This window comes from Danio rerio, chromosome 18, assembly GCF_052040795.2.
Source record: "Danio rerio strain M-AB ecotype USA chromosome 18, GRCz13ab, whole genome shotgun sequence".
NCBI lineage: Eukaryota > Metazoa > Chordata > Actinopteri > Cypriniformes > Danionidae > Danio > Danio rerio.
In genome coordinates this window covers 50,787,501-50,800,624 of record NC_141038.1, presented here as the reverse complement: position 1 = coordinate 50,800,624, position 13,124 = coordinate 50,787,501, and the positions used below count along the sequence as shown (strand labels likewise).

At 33.9% G+C, this 13,124-nt stretch overlaps 1 long non-coding RNA gene across 4 annotated transcripts in view; it reads right to left on the bottom strand.

Annotated features, from left to right (window-relative positions):
• Positions 1–13,124, bottom strand: part of LOC137488231 (uncharacterized) — a 235,286-nt gene that overhangs the window by 161,799 nt on the left and 60,363 nt on the right. Inside the window, exon 1 of one of the 4 annotated variants that reach the window (XR_015515395.1) lies at positions 8,699–8,974. The exons of the other annotated variants lie outside the window; for them this stretch is intronic. This is a non-coding gene — a long non-coding RNA (uncharacterized LOC137488231). Of the gene's footprint in view, positions 1–8,698; positions 8,975–13,124 lie in introns of those variants that run through there. 4 annotated transcript variants of the gene reach the window in all.

The window sequence follows — 13,124 nt, the reverse complement described above, 5'->3', positions numbered from 1 at the left end:
CATGTGGGTACTTTTTATAACTAAACATATATTGTTTTGAATGATATAGAGTAGAAATGTGTGCATCTTCAGAATCAGCCTTGTTAAAATTGACAACACACACTCATATTTGACCAATCAGAAGCGAGCATTCTAAAGAGCCAGGCTCCATATATATATATATATATATATATATATATATATATATATATATATATATATGACAAACACCTACACAGTACGACACCACCATATCAATCCCTTCTCCTCATTAGCGAGATGTCTGGGAAAATATTTAGCATGACATCTCTCATTCAATCTCTGTAGGGCGAATTCTTTTATTCCGTCCTCTCTGCCAGCATCGCTTCGCCACGAGACGCAGCAGGCGGGCGACGGGGTACCGGTGGTGTTCAGCTCTTCTCGCTCAGAGCAGCAAGCTCAGTAATTGAAAAGTGGAGAAAAGAATTCCTTTCAATCAGAATGTGAAGGCTACAGCTCATTGTAGCTCCACGGCGCATATCCAATAAGAGAGGCAAGAACCGCTAAACAAAACACGCCTTGTTTCGTAGCAAATAACAACCAAGGCCTGTCGTGGCTCTGTGCAGAAATGTTTTCTTAAGCATTTCTTTCTATCTCCTGCCTGTTTCCTTTCCCTTTCATTCTCTTTTATTCTGTCTTTTATCTTGAAAGCACACTGTAAAAGAGGCACTTGGATTGAATAAACAATTTCCACAAGCGCAGCACTTCCTTCATCCTAAAACCAAGACAAACAAATTCCTATTTGCCGCTGAGAGCATTAAGCAGTCGCTTAAAACGCTTATAAATCCAACAATGGCGATGTAAACGCGGTACTTTAGAGTCTTATGCAAATTAATCTCTGCTGTGATTTACTAGAAAGACATCATTTCAAGTGAAAATGAGGTAAATTGTTTGCTAAGTGCCCGCCATTGATGAACCATCCGGGAATGTGACAAGAAAAATGACGAACCCTTGAATAAAAGGCCTCACAAATGACTGATACGTGTTGTTAGTCTTACACATCCCGCTTCATCCGTCTTTTCATTCCCTTCTACCTGATTTTAGTATGAATACATAAACTACTACCTACCCAGAGCAACCTAGGCGCGCTCATGTGCTTTTACCGCCATCTGTTGGCGCCGGAAGTAATTGCGCTGTTGTCTCCCGGCACATTGCAGGGATGTGTGATACCGTTTGTAATTAGACTGCCTTGCAGGGAACAGCTGTGTTTCTGCATTTGATGTTCGCTATTCTTTTTAATTTAAATACATTTGCAGCAATTAATGAAATGCCTGAACTAAACAAACCGGCAAATAGCGCCCATTTGTTCATTTAGACAAGTTAATAAAGCAAGCATGTGCTAACACGGGGTAAACAATCACTCATCTCGTTAACGAACAAAAACAAGCGTTCATCAAGGTGTCATTTTAACCTGTTTTTTTATTCACTTTCTATAAATGGTTTAACTTTTAGCCACATGAAAAATATTAGGATATGAGTACAACCCCACAAATCTTGCATTTAAATGAATACTTTCTATAGGATGCTTTACAATATTATATGTGTGCAAATACATTGATTTAGTCAGTACTGAAGCCAAATCTGGAGCTAATCTAATAAAATTACTTACAATAATCGTTCAGAAATTAGTAGCCCAAATGTATTTGTTAGGGGAAAATATTAAATACAAATTTAAAAAAATAGCAAAACTCAAGAGAAACAATATATATATATATATATATATATATATATATATATATATATATATATATATATATATATATATATATATATATATATATATAATTTTGTTGAAATGCAATATTTGCATGAGTTTAAATGTACTATCTTTTAATTTCTAAAGATGTTCTGTGATTAAAATATTATATATATATATATATATATATATATATATATATATATATATATATATATATATATATATATATATATATATATATATAAACATATTTGTTTAATAAATCGGTTTTGTTTAAATGCACCAAAATACATTGTCAATATTCACAGAGAAATGGATAAAAATATTCATTTTCAAAATGAGGTGTACTCAATTATGCTGAGCACTGTCGCAGTCTATTGTAAAAACTAGTTTGAACCATAAAGGATTACTGTAGTGTATTAAATGGTTTATGTTAATGAATGGTACAGCACTGCAGTAGCCTATGTTGCAAACTGACACATTGAAGCTAAAAAAAGTAGTATACTTTAGTTTTTTAACAGTAACATGCTGTGCATTGTAGTACAATATACCATTTTTTCTGAAAATAATAATAAAAAAGCAGCTTAAACTAGCCAAAGCTGGTTTTAGCTGGTGAACCATTCTGGTTTTAGAGGGGTTTGGGTCATTCAGAGGCTGTTTTCAGCCATTTGTAGCCTGGTCTTATCTGGGAAACGACCAGCTAAAACCTGCTTGACCAGCCTGGTTTAAGCTGGACATAGCTGTTTTCCTGGTCATCTCATATCCCAACCTGACCAGCTACGTTCAAGCTGGAAATGCCTAAAACCAGCCAGCAAATGGCCAAAACCCCTCTAAAACAGGCTGGTCGACCAGCTAAACCAGCTTAGACTGGTTTAAGCAGCTGTTGTTTTTTCAGCAGGGCTATAGTTGAAAACAGTACAGTATCGGGTTACTTGTATTATAGAATTATAATTGCAGACTATAGAAATATGACAACAGATAAATTCAAGTAGCTTACTTTATGGGTCAAAAACACTAGTATTTAATATAAAATACTATCGGCCTAGTATTTTTGTAGGGTCAAAGAAAGCAATACAGCAGTTACAGCATTGCAATGATCATGATTTTAAGTTACTTCAAATATACTCAAAAAATTGTCTGACAATGGATTTACTGTACTTTAAATGTACTTACTGTACTGTACTGCACTGTACTTACTTTAAGCAACTAATCACTTTTTACAATGCAGTAAACTGAAGTAAAATAGCAGTACAACAGCAGTATATACAAGTTTAACTGCAGTAAAATTAAGTGCAATTGCAAAATTGCAATACAATGAATTATAAACAAAGTTTAAATAAAGTTCAACAGCAGTAAAAGTTGCAGTAAACTAAAGTTAAAACAGGTAAACTCTGTCTTTACTGCACTTGTGTTACTGTAGTCTAATATGCCAATGGCGTGGTAAGAATTGTACTGCACTTGTGCTCCAAAGGGTTTGTTCTTCAACATCTTCCAAGAATATGGTGTACTTTTTCAGGGATGTTTTTTGGATTCAGGTAATTTTCTAATTAGGATTTTAAGAGTTAATTTGTAAAAAAAAAAAATAATAATAATAAAATAAATAAATTTTGTGACAGTATAACAGGAGTAGCCTATATATAAGGATAACTGTGGCAAAATTTAATGCAACTGCAAAAGTGTGGTACAATGAGATATAAACACAGTTCAACTCTAATGCAATAAAGTTCAACAGGAGTAAAATCCGCAGTACAACTGAAGTAACATTTAATAAACTGAGAGGGGCAAATTAGTGGTTATATAATAGGTACGTAAGTATTTAAAGTGCACTTTAGTTTTATTATGTATTGCAGCATTGCAGATGTATTTCTGTAGTTAGTTATACTTCTGAAAAGTGCAATACAATATATTGTGGTAGTACTTCAGCAATACAACTGAAGTGCTGAAACCTCATTTGGAAACCATTGTCCACCGAGCAGGAAAAGAAATGGTTGCATTGTAGAAGTATTTATGTGTTGTATTTGTACAGTGTAATCCATAGTATTCCATTGAGATTTTAGATAACGTCACAAATTAGTATGAAAGTTTCATTGCCCTTATTAAATGCTATAAAAGCTACACAAGTTATGCTGTTGTGGAGAATTGATGGATACTAATGAAAACCATCATGTGTCATTTGTATGTCGCAGAATCTTGAATAAAATGTGCATGTCACTAAAGTTTGACCGATTTTCATTTCGGTGTAAACCATTTCTTTAACTTTCACTGAGAAAATGTTCAGAAATCTTCAGTGTGTGGAAGGATTATTATTGGCAGCGCCTTGTATTTTTCAAAACTGCAGCAAACAACTCCAGAAAAAGTGGAGATAAACTCATTATACGCTCGCTGCAGGACTGATGTCGGCTTCAATGTCACTTCACAAGACGTTTCAGTGAACTCAACAGCACTGCTTTAATATCGGTGCTGACGTTGAATCTGTCACCAATCTCCAAAAGAGACGCGAAAACTTGTGAAACGCTTCTCATCTCTTCAGATATCAAACAAGATCCAGATACGGCTAGCCTTAGTTAGCATTGCAGGGACAACCAAAACAACACAACACTTCATTTCACATTTAGAAATCCCCCTAAGTATCTACAACACTAGTTGAAATATGCTAATTTTCTCTTATGCTCTTGTGTTTGCTGTTCTCATGCTGAAGCCCAATTATATTTTACAGATTTTTTTTTTAGGTTATCGTAAGGAAGACATATAGTGTATCCGGAAAGTATTGATAGCGCTTCACTTTTTCCACATTTTTTTATGTTACAGCCTTATTCCAAAATTGATTAAATTTATGTATTTCTTCGCCCCATATATATTTTGAATATAAATATAAATAAACTCGGCTCAGTGGCGCAGTGGATAGCGCTGTTGCCTCACAGCAGGAAGGTTGCTGGTTCGAGCTTTAGCCGGTTTAGTTGACGCTTCTGTGTGGAGTTTGCACGTTTGCATGTTCTCCCCGTGTTGGCATGGGTTTCTGGAGTTTCTGGAGGGCACATACATCTGCAGAAGTGAGAGCAGATAAGAAGGAGCAAAGCCAGAGGTGGCTTTGTAGGCAAACATCAGAGCTTTGAATTTGATGTGAGTAGCAACTGGAAGCCAGTGCAAACGGATGAGCAGCAGAGTTACATGTGCTCTCATAGGTTCATTAAAGACAACTTGTGCTGCTGCGTTCTGAAGCAGGATTTGATAGAGTTAGCTGGAAGCCCGGCTAGTAGAGAGTTGCAATAGTCCAGTCTGGAGAGAACAACAGCTTGAACAAGGAGTTGAGCTGCATGTTCAGATAGGAAGGGTCGGACCTTTCTGATGTTGTAGAGTGCGAATCTGCACGATCGAGCAGTTTTAATAATGTGGTCAGAGAAGTTTAGTTGGTCATCAATCGTTACTCCAAGGCTTTTCACCATTCTGGATGCAGTAATGGTTGCCCCATCCATCTGGATTGAGTTGTGTATTTGTACAGTGTAATCCATAGTATTCCATTGAGTACATAACAAAAGTAATGGTGTAGAGTCGCGTTGGCAGAAACTTCAAGCATTTACGTTTTCGCGAGGTTAAGCTGAAGATGATGATCTTTCATCCAGTGTGAAATGTCTGACAGGCAGGCTGAGATGCGAGCTGGAACCAAGGGATCATCAGGGTGAAAAGAGAGGTATAGCTGGGTATCATCAGCATAGATATGTGTAGAATGCTGAGGAAATAAATTAATCTAATCCCTTTTGGAATAAGGCTGTAACGTAAAGAAAGTTGAAAAAAGTGAAGCGCTATGAATACTTTCCGGATGTACTGTATAGTCGGTGGAAACATATTTTTTTTTAGCGACATCAGAAATAATACATTCTAAAAAGTGGTTTCGTTCTCGTGACACTTGCACAAAAAAAAGTTTTGTTTACAAAGTCCTTACAATGCCTTAATTGCATCTATGCTCCCGGGTTTAAACGAATGCAGCGAAGCAAGCAAATATAAATATATTAGTCTATAATAGCATATTTGCCGGTGCAGGGAGTGTATATTTCTAATTAAGCTACTCAGGTGCAAATGCAGCACATCTGTTGATAGTAATTATATGTGTTCACTGAAGAGTGCGCGGATGAGATTACTGCCGTATTATGTGATACACTAATGATCGCATCTTCATGACCAAATTCCTTTGCTCCTCACTAGTGTATATGAGCTTTATTCCTCAAAGAAACCTTGTTTATGCTGCTCGGTGGATGCTCGACTCTCAAAATAATTCACAGCGGTTGATGCAAGAAATAGAGTATAGAGACGTCTTTAAACATTTTCAAAGTCATGGCTTGTTTTCCACTCTTACTTCTACAAGATATGCTACAATATATGAAGTTTTTTGGATATTTATGATGCAGGCAAATTCTTTGTGATGTTATTATGTGCTTTATTTCTTCTGTCCAAATAAATAATGCAGAGACAGTGGAAAGCCAGAAAGCTCATTTAAAAGATTTGACTTCTGTCATCATTTGCTTACCCTCACTTATTTTATCTTATTTTTTAAAATCGTCAATGATTATGGATCTACAGTCCTGCCTGAAGAAAAAAGTAACAACTTGGATGGTCTGAGGTGAGAACATTATATTATAAGCAAATTGATAGACTATCCCTTTAAAACGGGTTTCCGTTTCCACTTGGTGGCATTAAATCTCAAAAGTAAGAACATTTTAATAGTACAATTTTAAATAAAAGTTTATTTTTCTAAACATTGATTGATAGATTTATTAAAAAGCGAATGAATAAATAAAAATATATTTGTTTTATTTTAAATTGCTTAAATTTGGATTTCGAAGTCAATGATCATTTCAATAAGTATGATTTATATATATATATATATATATATATATATATATATATATATATATATATATATATATATATATATATATATATATATATATATATATATATTATACCCTATTTCTGTTTAACGGAGAGCAGATTTTTTCAACAAATTTCCTTACATTATAGTTTCAATAACTCATTTCTAATAATCAATTTATTTTATCTTTGCCATGATGACAGCAAATAATATTTTACTTGATATTTTTCTTGACACTTCTCTACAGCCTAAAGTGACATTTAAAGGCTTAACTAGGTTAATTAGGTTAACTAGGCAGTTTAGGGTAATTAGGTAAGGTATTGTATAACAGTGGGTTAAAAAAAATAAAGCTTTAAGGGGCTAATAATTTTGTCCTTAAAATGGTGTTTAAAACATTAAAAACTGCTTTTATTCTAGCTGAAATAAAACAAATAAGACTTACTCCAGAAGAAAAAATATTATCAGACATACTGTGAAAATTTCCTTGCTCTGTTAAACATCATTTAGGAAATATAAAAATATTAAAAGGGGGGTTAATAATTCCGACTTTGCACTCACACACACACACACACAAACTTGTGTTTTTTCAACCTTATATGTTTATGTTAAGTTATTTCACTGGCAATGAAAATAATCTTTTCTTCGCACTCAGGGTAAAATTACTGAAACTACTCACACCAGCCTGAAGAGAAAAAAAAAGACAATTTTAGATGAAAATTTCAGACGGCACAGAGGTTTTTTTTTTCTGAAATTTTAATCTAAAATTGTCTTATATATATATATATATTATAAAGTTCTAATGATTTCCACCACAGTTACTTTTAAAACATTACAAACCATAACCTGTTTAAAATTAAAAACTACTATTTTAATGGTTTCTACAGTGTTTTAGGTCATATTCCATTGTAGTTTTGTAAGTTTTAACACACCATCAAAAAAAAAGAGCAAAAAAGTATCAGTAAAAACCCACAGGCACAATTTCCATTCCTATTATAATCATAAAAAAATTACATATTCTATGAGGTTTTCTATTATATTAAATAAAAATGCATTAAAACAGAGAAGAGATATATTGAACTGGGGGCATCAATGAGCAAATGGAACTTATAAAAAAAAGAAAAGAAAAGAAAATGATAGGAAACGAAAGGAAAAGAAAAGAGTCAGATCTCCAGGAACATCTTTAGGAAAGGCCAAGAGGCCTCGCTCTGAGCTGCTGAAGATGTGTTTGGGACATATTCCATTATTATTTATTGAGTTTTAGCACACCACCAAAAGAGAGCAACAAAATACCAGTAGAAACCCACAATGATAACTTCCATTCCGACTCCAAACATTAAAAAATGACAAATTCTATGAGGTTTTCTTTTGCTATTGTATTGGATATTTTGAATTGCGAGCATTGGTGAGCACATGCAACTTATGAAAAGAGAGAAGAAAGGACAAGAGATAAACAGTAGGATTTTCAGGAACACCTTTAGGTAAGGCCAAAGGTAAAGTTGGTTTTATATTCGCACATTCAGACTTCCCCCTTAATAACATAATTTCATAAAAGTATTATTTTCAAACTCTAAATAGTGAAATCATATTAGCAGCCAAAGTACAACAGTGTTCACAGTCTAATAAACAGTGTTGATGTTGTTTTAAATCATAGTTGCATGCAAATTTCAATCGAATATTCAAAGTAAAATGGTAAACAATATAGAGATTTCATAATAAGCGAATGTGCGAATATAAAACCAACTTTACCTTGTTCCAAGAGTCTTCACTCAGCTGAAGTTGTGTTTTGGGAGTCCAGCTGGATTTAGTGAGTTTTAGCACACCGTCAAAAGAGAGCAACAACCAGTGAAAACCCACATGGACAATTATTCACTCCCACTATAACCAATAAAAAAATCACTAATTCTATGAGGTTTTCTGTTGTTATTATATAAGATATTTTAAATTATGAGCATTTGGTGAGCACATGCAACTCAAGAAAAAGAAAAAAGTAAAGAGATAAACAGTAGGATCTTCAGGAACACTGGAGAAAGCCCAAGAGTCCTCGCTCTGAGCAGCTGAAGATAGCGAACAGAGAGCAACTTTACTTCCCAGTGGCCACTGAATGACAGACTTACCCTGTGGGCCATAAGTAGGCCAATTAGTCTTTTTTCCATAACAGAGGACACACTCCAGTGAACAGGCCAGACGGGAGTGAAAGAGAGAGGCCAAATGGCGCAGCCTGTGTGTCGCGATGACAAATGGGTCCATCGACGCGGACTTTAATCCTATTAAGAACAGCTTGAGGTATCGGTTTCTAGTGAGCAAGTTTTAAGGAGGCCATATTCTCCAAAACCACTCCAGTGCTGCTCGTGTTGTGAAGAGCTCTGGTCGGTGTGATATTACATTTGTCCGGTAGATGGCAGCAACGGACTAGCTTTTTGAGAAATGTTTCTTGACGACAGCTAGAAAAAAGCTATTAGGAAAGTTAATTCGTTAAAGTAGTTAGCAACTATTTAAGGTATGATACTGCAATACAACAATGTGTACATTTAGTAAAAGCTGCTAAATCACTAAATTTGAGCTAAAGCTAATTGAACTAAAAGAAAAAATACAGAATCAAGGAAGAAATCCACTGTGAGGAACATTGTGTGAACATTTCCCTACTGAAAATACAGCTTAAACCAGCCTAGGCTGGTTGGCTGGTTTTAGCTTGTCGACCAGGCTGGTTTTAGTGGGGTTTTGTCCATTTCCAGGCTGGTTTCATTTCAGCCTGGTCTTAGCTGGTCAGGCTGGGAGATGACCAGCTAAAACCAGCTTGACCAGCCTAGCTAGACTGGGAGCCCAGCCAAAACCAGCTATGTCCAGCTTAAACCAGGCTGGTCAAGCTGGTTTTAGCTGGTAATTTTACAGCCTTGACCAGCTAAGACCAGCCTGGAAATGGCCAAAACCCCTCTAAAACCAGGCTGGTCAACCAGCTAAAACCAGCTAACCAATCTAGGCTAGTTTAAGCTGGAATTTTCAGCAGGGTTAAGAGTAATACAATTCTTGGTTTGATTTGTATTATTTGTTTCTGTTGATATTATTACAAACACCGAACATTTTGTTGTTTTGCATGAAATGAAAGAGTTAAAGCAACGATATACAGTCGAAACCAGAAGTTTATATACACTGTATAAAAAGGCACATGGCCATGTAGAAAAAAGTCAGATGTTAATGTGACTAAACTTTTTCTCTTTTAGGTAAGTTAGGATTATCAAATTTGTTTATGTTATGTTTTTAATAATGAATAATTAGAGAGACATAATTTGAGAAATTGTTTAACTTTTCTTGAATGTCAAGTATTCTGACAAGAAAATGAATGAATATATTGGGATTATGCGGTGGCGCAGTAGGTAGTGCTGTCGCCTTACAGCAAGAAGGTTGCTGGTTCGAGCCTCAGCTGGGTCAGTTAGCATTTCTGTGTGGGGTTTGCATGTTCTCCCCGAGTTCGTGTGGGTTTCCTCCGGGTGCTCCAATTTCCCCCACAGTCCAAAGACATGTGGTACAGGTGAACTGGGTAGGCTAAAGTGACCGCAGTGTATGAGTATGAATGAGTGTGTGTGGATGTTTCCCAGAAAAAGGTTGCGGCTGAAAGGTCATCCGCTGCGTAAAACATGTGCTGGATGAGTTGGCGGTTCATTCCGCTGTGGCGATCCCGGATTAATAAAGGGACTAAGCTGAAAAGAAAATGAATGAATGAATAAATGAGTTTGTTTGAGTGCATGATAGCAGCAAACCATTTGCTCGGTATATCAATGCGCCAACTCACTTGCTGTTTTTGTCCAATTTAAAGAGTTAAAATGAGTTACACCACCTGCATAAAACATGATGTCTGACTCTTAAGCATTCACGAGAAAACCTGACAGCCATGACATCACTATTCATGGTTCACTGGCAGCAAGTGCACTCTTGAACCCTGTCTGTGTCCCTTTCAGAGCTGTGGTGGAGCCCTGCCAACGGTCAGCATTTGGTCACCTCCTGCTTTATACAGTTGAAGTCAAAATTATTAGTCCTCCTGTGATTTTTTTTTCTTTTTCAAATATTTCCCAAATGATGTTTAACAGAGCAAGGACATTTTTACAGAATTTCCTATTATATTTTTTCTTCTAGAGAAAGTCTTATTTGTTTTATTCAGGCTAGAATAAAAGCAGTTTTTAATTTTTTAAAACCCATTTTAAGGTCAATATTATAAGCCCCTTTAAGCAATTTTTTTATTATCTACAGAACAAACCATCATACAATGACTTGCCTTAATACCCTAACTACTAGTTAAGTTTTTAATGTCACTTTGAGCTGAATACTGGTGTCTTAAAAATATGTAGATAAATATTATTTACTGTCATCATGGCATAGATAAATGAAATCAGTTATTATAAATGAGTTATTAAAACTGTTTAGAAATGTGTTGAAAAAATCTCTCAGTTAAATAGAAATTGGTGAGGGGGGCTAATAATTCAGAAGGGCTAATAATTCTGACCTCAGCTGTAGCTGCTGTGCTGAGATCAGATGGGAGAGCAACCCTGCAGACGCCACACAGTCGCATTCTGGGGATTGCAGCTCGCACTGGGGACGCAGTGATTGAGCACCTGCCGGTCCCTCTGGAGCATTTGCGTACAGAGACTCGCCATCGCTTTTGCATGGTCAAAATAACATCAGATATATCGTATGCATTTGTACTTCAAAGAACATCCCTTTGGCATGCGAACAATAGTTTTCACATGTATTACAGGCCCATTCAATCCGTGGGCTATATTCGACCCGTTTGGAAATATGAAGTGGCCAGCTTGTTTGTAATATTAATAAATAAATGAAAGTTTATTTGAATAAGAAATAGATTAAACAAATAATACATAATAAATAAAATAAAATAAAATAATAGCTTTATTATTAGATGCTTTAAAAAATGTGGCTCTCTATTGAGAACTTTTATTTATTTATTTATTTATTTATTTATTTATTCATTAATTCATTCATTCATCCATTTATGGAGCCAACGATGGCAATAAAATAATAATAAACAATAATTAATTAAAATGGGAAAAAATTATTATAGTGTAAAAATTCCAGTTAAAATAAATGAATGAATAAACAAATTAATTAATGAACATTTAATATTATTGAAATTATAAAAAATAGCTTTTTTAAAAATGAAAATTATAATATTATTTATATTAATACCATTGTCCATTTTTTAATTAAATAAATATAAAAATAGTAATTAAATAATAAATAACAAAATAAATAAATAAATAAGACTGGAAACTATCATACTAATCTAAATAATTTAATTCCATTGTCATTTTTTATGGTTCTGTTCTGCTAATGGCAACTGTGGAAAACAAAATGAAATGATTATTATTTTCGATATAAAAGTTCTTCATCTTAATAATACATGGTTTTCATAGACTAACAATGTTAATTTGTGAACTGTTAAGCTGGATTATACAATTTAATTAAGATGTTTAGCATTGTCATCGAAGAAAAAGCTGAATAGATAAAATAAAAATATATAATTATAAGACAAAAAATTAAAATAAAAAAACCTACAAAGTAATAAAACGAGCTTAATAAATAAGCATTAATAAATACGCTTATTAAATACCAGAAATTACAATATTAAACTAAATAGTTTTATTAGGTTTTATATATTTTTAAATTAATTAATTAATAAATTAATAACCCATTGTAATCAAAGAAAATAAACTGAATAAATAAAACTATAAATAAGGCAATAAATAAATAAATGAAATTAAATAAACTAAAAAATAATAAAACGAGCTTAATAAATAAGCTTTAATAAATAAGCTTTTTAAATGCCAGAAATTATAATATTATTCTAAATAGTTTTGTTTGGTTTTATATTTTTTCAATAAATAAAAAATAAAAAAATAACCCATTATAATCAAAGAAAAAAATGTATAAATAAAACTATAAAGAAATGAAATTAAAGAAATTAACCAAAAACATTAGCTTAATAAATAAACTTTAATAAATAAGCTTTTTAAATACCAGACAGATACCATACCAAATACCATTATTATATTAATCTAAATAATTTTATTCAGTTTTCTATTTTTTATAAATAAATAAATAAATAAATAAATAAATAAATAAATAAATAAATAAATAAATAAATAAATAAAGGGTACACAATACTTATACTGCATTTTTGTTGCACATTTTTAAGTTTTTTTTTTTCTCCAATTTTTCTAACCGCCATTTTCCAATTATTTGTGATAAGTGTGCTGCTGCTAACAGAATGACAGCTGCCTAGTTATTTGTCCCGGCGGATCGTCTCTCTGTCTGGGAGGTTGAAGAAAGGAGACGCACGGCCTTCACACCCTGGCACATGTTCCTCTGACCCCACAGGCTGCTGCTTCGATCCCCTCAAAACTCAACCTCCAGAAAGCATAATATTTTCCCCCAGAGCAGCGAGAAAGAGCTGCTCCAGAGACAGAGACTCCACCTGTCAGAGTTCAAGAGTTAATGCCAAGAGCTTAGAGCTTGTTTCCAGAACCACTT